Raw genomic sequence first — 10,866 nt, 5'->3', positions numbered from 1 at the left:
TAAGCCTAGTGCTGGTCTCAGTTGTGTTTCAAGACATCAATTAGATTTGCTATTAGTTGGTAGTTTTTGTATCCTGGTGATGTTATCAAGGAGGTAAGCTACCATGTGGTCATGATTTTGGATTTTGCCAAATTGAGTTATGCTACCACTTCCCCAAGGGGGTGTGGCGTAGTGGGGTGGGGCCTTGGCTGCTAAACAGCCAGTCAAGGTTCGATTCCCATGGGCGTTGCCCCTCTGCACAAGCCAACACGTAGCATAGGCCCCGGGGGCAGGGGTCCTAGCCTTGGAGTTTTACGTTGCCGGGGATATGACAGGCTGAGCCAGCATGACCAGGTCTTTGTGCTGGGTGCAGCTCGGGAATAAAATAAAAAAGCTAAGCTGCTACGTGTTATTATTTTCGCATGAAGATTCAATGGATAGCCAATGCCAGCAGTTGTGTAGAGGGCTGTACAATTTTCCGTTATCAGCCAGGAATGTCTTATACTATCAGTAACTTATTTGGATATATCAACTATCTATTTCAAGTTGGCATCTTATGTGCGTTTTCTATGAGTTTTATTGATATTTTTGCTTCCTTGTAAGTTGCAACACTTTGTGCATATCCATATCCGCCATTCCAGTTCCCTGAACTGGAAGGGAGCAAATTTTTTTCTTTTGGATAATCCAAGGGAAACTCCCCATCACCGACCACACCTTGGCTGACCTCCGGTTGGTAAAACCCTTAGGGTCCCCCCTGCCCACCGGGGAGTACACCCAGCTTCGACATTGCAGCAAGGGACACCACTCGTGGGTTTCGAACTTGTGACGTCCTGTCAACTTGGTGACATGCACAAGTTGCCCCTACCAGATGAGCGGAGCCCTTGCGGGAGAATGATGTAAGATAGTGGATGGAAGGCAAGTTACCTGTCGTTGGAAGGGTAACTGCTAAACCATAACAAAGTAGGTACTTTAATGACCAGGATATTGATTGTTATCCACCACCACCGTTAGGCCATTGTATATTGTATATCATGAACAAAGGCCACTGCATAGTCAAACCAATTTTGATGTCATAATCACCAAATTCAACTCACTTGCCCCAAAAACAAGAGATTCCTACACGGGTCTTGATCTGGTGTGGATAACAGGGGCATTGATCAGATGTAGATGTGCGGTGCTAATTACAAGCTGTTCTATGAAGCAATGATGTGGAAAATCACTCTTGGCCTACAGGAAAATCTACAGTTTAGATAAGGGCAATTTCCTTGGTTTCTGTAGTTCTTAACCGTGGCCAAAATGCAGGTTGTACATTTTCAAGGTACCCAAGTTCAAGCCACGAAATGCTGTAGGAGCCATGAGGAGCGTATTCATTTCACCCATGCATAGCTCTCTCAATCACATCTTTTCTATTAGATTTCCTGCATTTTTTGGTTAACCGAGCAATTAGACTAGGTTCCCTACCCTTATTAGAAAGATTTGGGAGCTGTGAGAGAGAAGATGGGGGAGGAAGGGATCCACGCCTTCGTGTTATTCTAAGATAATACCTCTGAATCTTCTCATAGATTGCAGTCAGATCTCTTTGCAGAGAAAGAAATTTGTTCTCAGACTATACCTCAGTTAGCAAGTCTTGTATGGGCAAATGAAACCAACTTTATTTGATGTTCTGAAGATCTGGGAAAACTCAATCAACAGTGTGCACCTGGGGCTTCCTCATCTTGAGGGGTTGTGTTTTTTGAACCTGAAACATGCAGGGAACAAGGGGAAAACAACTAGCAAGTTGAACCATTCAATGGGAGGTTGAAGAACATATGCAAAAGGTAGACACTATGCTGCAAGATTAGGGAATTTAGAAAGTCTAAAAAGCAAGCTTCAACAAAAGGGATATCCCATTAAGCTGAATTTTAGCAAGCTGATGCACATGAGCCTGCATCTTAGCTAACAGCCGCGTAAAACTCAACTTGGTCTGTGTGCGCTTTCAAGTTCTTACTCTGGTGTTGGCTGGATCTGGAGCTCTTTGGATTGGGAGTAAATGTGAAAGAAGGCAAGGACACTAGCTGGTAGCTTAAAGCAGGTTAAACATTCATCTCATAAACAGGAGATTTGGATAAGATGAGGCACTGATGTGGTGTTGGGACAGTTCAACTTTCTTGCATGGTTCTATATGGTGAGAAGGAATTAAAAAGGATAATGATCATACTATCACTCAAAATATAACTATTTAAAAAATGTTACCAAATATTAGAAAATTCCCCTCATAGCTAATCTTTTTATTCACTTTTTTTGGTGTTTTATTGGCTAAACAATGGGAAACTTGGAGAACTAAAAGAACCTTCTAAAATATTATTCCCTCAACCTGTCACATAGGTGTGGCGGCGATGCGTTGGGTGCGTGGGTGCAGTTGGGTATATATATATATATATATATATATATATATATATATATATATATATATATATATATATATATATATATATATATATATATATATATATATATAAAATTTTTAACAGTAACACTAATGAAATATCATGGGCTGGGTTCGACATCCCTGGGCTGGGAGCCTGGGTTTGACATCGCAGAAGCAAGGTTGGGAGCTGAACCCAGAGAGAGAGAGAGAAATACCTTGTAGTCGCCGGAGGAGGAGAGGAGAGCTCGGGTTGACAGCCGCTGCTCGTCGAAGGAGAGGAGGCATCAAGAGTGCAGCCGTTGTCCGTCGAAAGAGAAGAGGAGTAGGAGAAGAGAAAGGGGGAGGCATCGACATGGTGACCTTCATGTATCACCTCAACCAGATGAGCAGAGCCCTTGTAGGCATCCGTGTCATCTAGAACCGTGATCCACAGACTCTCTAGAACAGCAATATGGACTAGCGAGTTCTTGTTAAGCATTACATATCACCCATTGATCTTTGCAAAGGCTTGAGTTCATCCATTCGCCAGATCAGAGAGTGGCTTTAGCCATCTTGCCATTATATATAGTGGGGTCATTCACATAATTTAGCCCAGTGGACAATGAATTAGCAACTATCCAGCTCAAAAAGGATACTGTCCTCTGACATCAAATGCCAGAGGATCCTATGTTGATCTTAGTGGTTCATTCGATGCATCTGGACTGTTAGGATTAGTCCAGATCCAGGTGACAATGTGGACTCATCCTCACCGTTGTTTGGACGGGCCAAGATTAATATAAGAGAAGAGTAGGAGAAGAGAAAGAGGGAGGCATCGAGGTCGATGGGAGGGAGATTTGTCCTAATCATTCACCCAGCCTCCTTTCATCTTTTTTTTTGGACAGTTATGACCCTGGGTGCGTTCACTGCACCCAGGGTCAGCTTGAGCGCACCGGGTGCCACACCCACACTTGAGTCGAGTCACGTCGACGTGGGTGCGGCACCTTCTTGGCCGAATCCCTGTGACATAGCCCTCAACCTACCTTGCCTATCCCTCCCCACTCAAGAACATCGATCAGTGGCGATTGGCGAACTCATCATCATTCAGGTGGCCCACTACCAACACCGGCAAGTATATCTGGTTATCAGCAAGTACACACTCTTTGCAATCCAAAGAACATTAAGTACAACTAGGTTGAATGCAATCTTGTATTCAGGATGGATGGATTGGTAGAATGTCACTATCTTAGCTAAGGGATCTCAGGTTTTAATCCTAGTGTAAGCTATTATTCTCCAAGCTTCCATAATATTATAATACTAATACTAATAGTAGAAACTAGCATTGTCTACCAACAACTGCAAAGGCTGAGATATGGAAGCGTCTAAAAGCTTGGATGCAAAAAGATGCATAATTGAAGTCTTAATCTCTATTTGCAGTCTATTTCATCAAGGGAGTATCATTTAGCTTTCAGAGGTGGGCCACGTAAGGCATGGTGGTCGTGGGGCCCCACCCGAGGTTTTCCTCTCATTAAAAAAGAAGACAACATTACTTGGAGAAAATGAAGATCAAAGCAAGATTTGTGTATGTTAAATAGTCAATTAATTGAAGGGGAACAATAACATTCAGAAGTTTCTCAAATTCGTTCTTTTATTTCTCACTTTGATTCTTTTATTTCTTTATCTAATTTGTACACAGCTATTGATGTTAGGGTCATATTAATAGTTTATATATTTATATAAGTTCTCGTTTGTTATAGGTGCAATATAATCATTTTATTGCACTACTATGTTTCATATATGGCAATCTCTTCAAACTCATTTTATTTATAATTAGAAACTATGTTGATTCTCTGATATATTTGTATATTTCATCAGCTATCCATAAATACTATTTCAACCCAACAAAAATGTCTCATTATTCTCAATTACAAACTCTGATAAGAAGTTAGAAGTGACTAGCATATCTTTCACTCTTTGGTTGGGATCGTGCATGAGAGAGAGAGAGAGAGAGAGAGAGAGAGAGAGAGAGAGAGAGAGAGAGAGAGAGAGAGAGAGAGTAGGGATGGCAGTGGACCGGGGCGGGGGACAAGGTCTCCACCCCTGCCCCGTTTCAAAATCCGAACCTCCATCCCCGCACGAGGATGGATTTTAACCTCCACCCCCGCCTCCATCCCCGTTTCATGTTCTCCATCCCCGGTCCAAACGGGGGCGAGGCGGGGCCCCGTTTCCCCTTAGTCTATAGTCATCCCTTAAAGGATTGGGGATGGGGCGGGGCGGGGCGGGGCTAGCGGGAAAAAACGTAAGTCCATCCCCGCATGGGGATAAATTTTAACCTTCATCCCCGCCTCCATCCCCGTTTCATGCCCATCATCCCCAGTCCAAACGGGGCAAGGTGGGGCCCTGTTGTCCCCCGGTCCACTGCCATCCCTAAGAGAGAAAGAGAGAGAGAGAGAGCTTGCTGTTAGTAAAGGTAGGGCTTGGCAAGTTGAGGGCCAATATTTATTGTTTCGTCGACAAGGACAAAATCATCCAAAAAACAAGGGGACTCTACAAGGAGACTTTTTTATTGTATTTGTTTTTACTTTTGGAAATTACTATATTCAAGGATGGTATGGTTATTTTTTGAAAAAAAAATCCTGGTACTGTTACAGTGGATGCTTGTTTAAGAAATAATTGAGACTCGATCCATTGGTAGCATTGAGGAGCACCAATTAGATGTTCTATTGCAAAAATTTTGATTGGTACTTTGCAAAAAAGTTTTAAGAAAAATGACCATGTATGGCAAAAATGATGTGTTTTTCAAAAAAGCTCTATAGTTTTCAAAAATCCACCCGACGTCCAAAACAATAACTTTTCGGCTATAAAAGGACCTTTTCACCTTTTGCACAAGAGAATTTTCTCTGATATATTAACTTCCCTCTCAAATATCCAAATATGTGAATTTTTTCCTACACATCTGTGAATGTACTTCTACCTGCACCCTTTATGCGATTTTTAATAAAAAGAGTTTATTGGAAAAAATGACACTTCAAAATCGTGATGAGCATTTAGCGCTACTTTAAAAATGCCACTAAAGCCTTTAGTGATGCTTCAAAAGAGTGATGGGCCTTTAAAAATGCTGCTAAAGCCTTTAGTGTTTCTTCAAAAATACATATTTGGGGGAAATCACAAAATACATTAATGACATTCATATATTTTGGGAGAAAATGATATATTTAGGACATTCGTATATTCTCATCTTTTGAGAAGACATTCGTATGGGAGAAAATTCACATATTTGAATATTTGAGAGAGAAGTTCACATACACAGAGGAAATTCACATGTGAGAAGGGTGAAAAAGTTATTTTATAGCCAAAAAGTTGCAATTTTGGACACAGGCCATCGGATTTTCGAAAATTATAGTTTTTTTTTAAATGCATCATTTTTTGTTGCACAGTACGGCCATTTCCCGAAATTTCTACTTGGATTTCTTGTGCACATGTGGCTGTAAAAGATTGGTGGGGATGAGTTGAACTTTGACGTACAAGACTAGAGATTGGTGACCAAACTAGAACAGGTCTTCCTGGTATCGTGAACTGCCAGGCTGCTTACATGTTTGATGATCATATGTCATAATTAGGGGTGGCAATCGGGTCGGGTTGGCGGGTTGGTGTGTCAGCATACCTCAACCCGAACCCGACCCGTTTATTAAACGGGTAACCCGACACGACCCGCCAACCCATTTAATAAATGGGTTGGGTCGGGTAAACGGGTTTTCAGGTTCGCGGGTTGACGGATCGGGTTGGCAGGTAGGCAGGTTGGCGGGTTGACGGGTCGGGCAGACGGGTTGGCGGGTTGACCCACCCGCCTAACCCGTTTATTAAACAGGTCAGCCGGGTTGGCGGGTTGGCATACCCCCAACCCGAACCCGACCTGTTTAATAAACGGGTTACACGGGTCGACCCGTTTATTAAACGGGTTGGCTTAAGCCCAACCCGAACCCGCCTAAGAGGCAGGTTGGCGGGTCGGGTTGGTGGGTCGTGTCAGAAATTTCCACCCCTAGTCATAATTGATTTTGATTAGCCTCTGATTGTTCCGATCCTTATGCATACTGTATGGATATGCTTGATGAAGGAAGCTTTATGTATGGAATGACTAGCTAGTAAGAGTGCAGATTATGGATATGATAAGAGATTGACCAAATTGTTGCAGGTGTAATGCGTTGAACTGAAGGTTTTGGAATATGAACCTCCATCTCATTTTTTCAAAGAAGATTATGAGCCCTTTTCTAACAATGGAACAGGAAGATCTTTGATTCTTTGAAGGTAAAGATTAGCTTAGCTTACGGTTGGACCTCTCAACAAGACAACAATCAGCATCTCTCTTTCCCACACAGGTCCTGGACAAAGCAACGTGGGTGTGCTCTTGGCTTTTGTTAAGAAGGGCAGTTTTTTTTTTCTTTCTTTTCGACAAAGAAAGCTGGGGTTATACAACCATATACCATTGGGATTGGAACTTGCAACGTCCCAACACAAGGTGACGTGCACTAACTCCTCATGCCAGACAAGCGAGGGCTTTGACTTGTGATTTTGGAAGAGATGATTTTTGTTGCGTTGGAAGCATTTCCTTGATGGGTAGCCACACTCAGTGTGTATTCCTTTGTTTATGTGATTGCCGACAAAGCGTGGCCTGGTGTTAATTTCTTTAAAGGTTTATTGTGATGTGTGGTTATTTATTAGGGCACGTTCGTTTCTTAGGAGCACAAAAATGCAATTTTTCCATAGTCGAGCTACATTTGTCTTTCGAAAAATTCTGGTGTTACCTACTTCGGACCGCACGATGGTGCACCAATGCAAGAGGATGATCTCTTATATCTTATGACTAGCACATCGGAGTACACGAGGGTACTCACGAGTATGAAAATTCTCCATGGACATCTCAGGCATGCGCGAAGCCCACTCTTGTCGCCCACCCTTGCGAGGGGCTCAACAAGTGCATGTCGAACAACATTGATTCATCTTGGCTAAAGAGTTTCACTACACCATACTAACAACCGGTTTAATTAGGCTGGGGCCCGAAAGGTCTTTTTAATCATAGCGGGGTTTTTTTCGTGGGATGCGCATTGCACTTCGCGGGGTCCGTAGGTTCAAAAAATCAATGTCTCTCGTTCAGTGCATCTCAGGAACTCGATGCTCACTCCAATGTTTGTGATGCTTATTCAGACGCGTAGCTATCTCTACGATCCTTGATTGCTCGTGCACTCATTACAGAAAGGCGACACACTCGTCCCTCGTTGGCTTGAACACTTATACCCTCAAAGCTTTGGCATCAACGCACTATCGACCCGTTCGATTCTATTGCGACTGACAATTCTATTGTGCTAAGGATGCAAGAGATATGCACAACCTCGAGTCTGCTTTCGCTAGGCTTACGTAGCGCTCACCACCAAGGCAAACTATGTGCCACATGACCCAAACTGTTTGTCAAGCTCTCTTTTCGCGAGAGACAGGAACTACAGAGAAAAAGACTGTGACAACTGGTATCAAAGCCATAATTTGTTGCCGCCATATCATCTGACGAAGACCATTCCTGTCAAACAAAGTAAGAAGAAGAGATCCTTTAGCTCATCCTCTGGAGTGACACAAAGCTCTCAGCTCCCTCCGGTCCCTCTTCCGATATGTCCCCAAACTCCTTTTTCCGCGTTCACGACAGCGGTCTCGCTCGAAGCTCAATTGATTCACATAAAAGCGGCTATTGCTTGCATCAATGAAACTCTCAACCTGGTTGGAAGAACCTTTGCCAATATCGACGAGGAACAACAAATTTTGGAATATGATGTATGGCCTAAGATTGATGGTTTGCAGGATGTAAGAGACAGGGTGACAAAACTTGTGCCCATTCGTGACCAAGTAAGGGAGTTGCTCTCCCTGCTCACTGTTCGAGAACAAGTGAGCGATCTCATGCCATTGCTCGAATAAGTGCTCCAATTACGTGAACGCGTTACTAAGTTGGAAGGGAGGAACATTCAATTCTCTGCTATAATGGCTGCCCTCAAACGCCTCTTGCAAGGCGACCTTGCTCAAGGTGAAGTTGTCGTTCGCTAAGAAGGTCACCGAAGAAACCACCAAGAAGGTCACCGAAGAAAGCTTCCTGACCCTCAAAATTATGTTGGTGCTTAGAATGCGAAGGAATTGGAGAACTTTATTTGGGAAGTGGAACACTACATGAAAGTGGCTCAAATCTGTGATGATGAAACTAAGATCGACACCGCTGTATCGTTCTTCACAGGTGATGCCACTCTCTGGTCGCGTCGACGTAACAAAGACATTGATCATGGGTTGATAGAAATTGACATTTGGGAGGAAGCGGAGCTGCGAGGTCACTTCCTACTCATCAATGTAGAGTTTGAGTCTCCTTTCAAGTTGATGGCCCTTCATCACACTGGCCCCATACACGATTATATTAAGGCTTTGACTAGCCTTATGTTGGACATTTCTAATATGCTAAATAAGGACAAATTGTTCCACTTTATACACGGCTTACAACCATGGGTGAAACAAGAAATTTAAAGGCAATGCCTACAGTCTGTGATAGTACTACCGTAGAGCAACTCATTGACTATTGCAAAAAATGAACGTCATAATGATAACCACAGTAAATCCAATGTGCCCCATCATCAGTACAATGCCAAACGTCCACACGAGCACAAAAAGGGGGATGGGGCAAAGCATGAGGGACCCAAACAGAATGCCAAGCAAGAATTCTACCGCCCACCTCATAAGCATGATGATGTCCATCACCCTAAGGGCAAGTCCAACCACGTGTCATCTATAACACCTCAACTCTCCCTCCCTCATTTGTGGTTCAATGCATTGGATGGTTGAGTGCCCCAAGCGCTTGCCGCAGAGCAACTCATTGACTATCGCAAAAATGAACGTCAGAATGATAACCGCAGTAAGTCCAATGCGCCGCATCATCATCATAATGACAGATGTCTCCAAGAGCACAAGAAGGAAAATGGGGCAAAGCATAAGGGACCCAAACGGGATGCGAAGAAAGAGTCCTAACGCACTCCTCATAAGCATGATGATGTCCATCACCCTAAGGGCGAGTCCAACCACACGAGGCATCCATAACACCCCAACTCTCTCTTCCTTATTTACGGTGCAATGCATTGGGTGGTTCAGTGCCCCAAGCGCTTCGTTCGTCAAGCCAATGTCAATGCGGCTTAAATAAAAGAAGATAATCGAGAGAAAGAATCAAAGATGGGGGCCCTTCAGATACTACGCACTTAGGGGATCCATGCCTCCCCCTTCAGCCTCTTGTAAGTACGAAACTCATGTACCTAGATGTTTGCATCAATGAGAAAACCACCAGGGCCATGGTAGATACAAGCGCTACTTACAACTTCGTTTCCCTTAACGAAGCTACCCACCTCGGCCTCAAGGCCAAAAGAAAAGAAAGCCGCATGAAAGCGGTGAACTCGAAGGCCCACTCTCTAAGACCATCCCACTTCACATTCCCCCACAGTGAGTCTACGGGCCACCTCTGTGTCACGTCTGTAATTGCCATTTGGCCAACTTATGAATACAAGTTGAATTCTTGAACACTATGCCTTCGCCCATTTTCGGTTGCCTTGCTCGGTGCCTCGCTGCACCACTTGTGTGCTTGCTTCTGTTGCTTGCAGGTTATTTGTGCTCTTTGGTGATTGTCCGCCATACCACTTGCTTTTGTGGCATCGCATGTGATCGTCCCTCTCGGGTTGTTGCTTGCCCGCGAGCTTCTAGCCTCGTTGAGCCTCTCAAGTGTTGAGAGCACTGATTGTGCATCCGCTCCTACACGATGGCCTTCGATAGTTGCCTCCCATATATCGCTTCTACTCATTGGTGCCTTCTCTCGAAGCACCACCTTGCGTTGCTCTCGGGTGGCTTCAGCGTGCCGCTTTCACCCCGCAGGCTTGCCTAGTCCGTATCCTAGGTGTCGCACAATCCTAGAAAAAAAGTCATGACACAAGGGACACGAACATACTTTGACTGCTTAAGAGGATTTGATCGACTGACACACCCATCCCTCGTTGGCTTGGACACTTATACGCCAAAAGCTTTGGCATCACCACACTATCGAGCAGTTCGACTATATTGCGGCAAACAATTCTGTTGTGCTAAGCATGCATGAGATATACACAACCTCGAGTCTGCTTCCGCTAGGCTTACGTAGCTCTTACCACCAAGGTAAGCTACGTGCCACATGACCCAAACTGTCTGTTAAGCTCTCTCTTCGTGCGAGGCAGGAAGTGCGAAGAAAAAGACTGTGACAACTGGTATCAGAGCCATAATTCATTGCCACCATATCAGCTGATGAAGACTTTATTCCTGTCAAACAAAATAAGAAGAAAAGATCCTTTAGCTCCTCCTATGAAGCGACACAAAGCTCTCAGCTCCCTTCGGTCCCTCTTTCGATGAGCCCCCAAACTTTTTTTTTCGCGTTCACAACAGAGGCCTCACTTGAAGCTCAATTGATTCAT

This window comes from Nuphar pumila, chromosome 5, assembly GCF_984573655.1.
Source record: "Nuphar pumila chromosome 5, dmNupPumi1.hap1.1, whole genome shotgun sequence".
Classification (NCBI taxonomy): Eukaryota; Viridiplantae; Streptophyta; class Magnoliopsida; order Nymphaeales; family Nymphaeaceae; genus Nuphar; species Nuphar pumila.
This window is presented reverse-complemented; position numbering follows the sequence as displayed.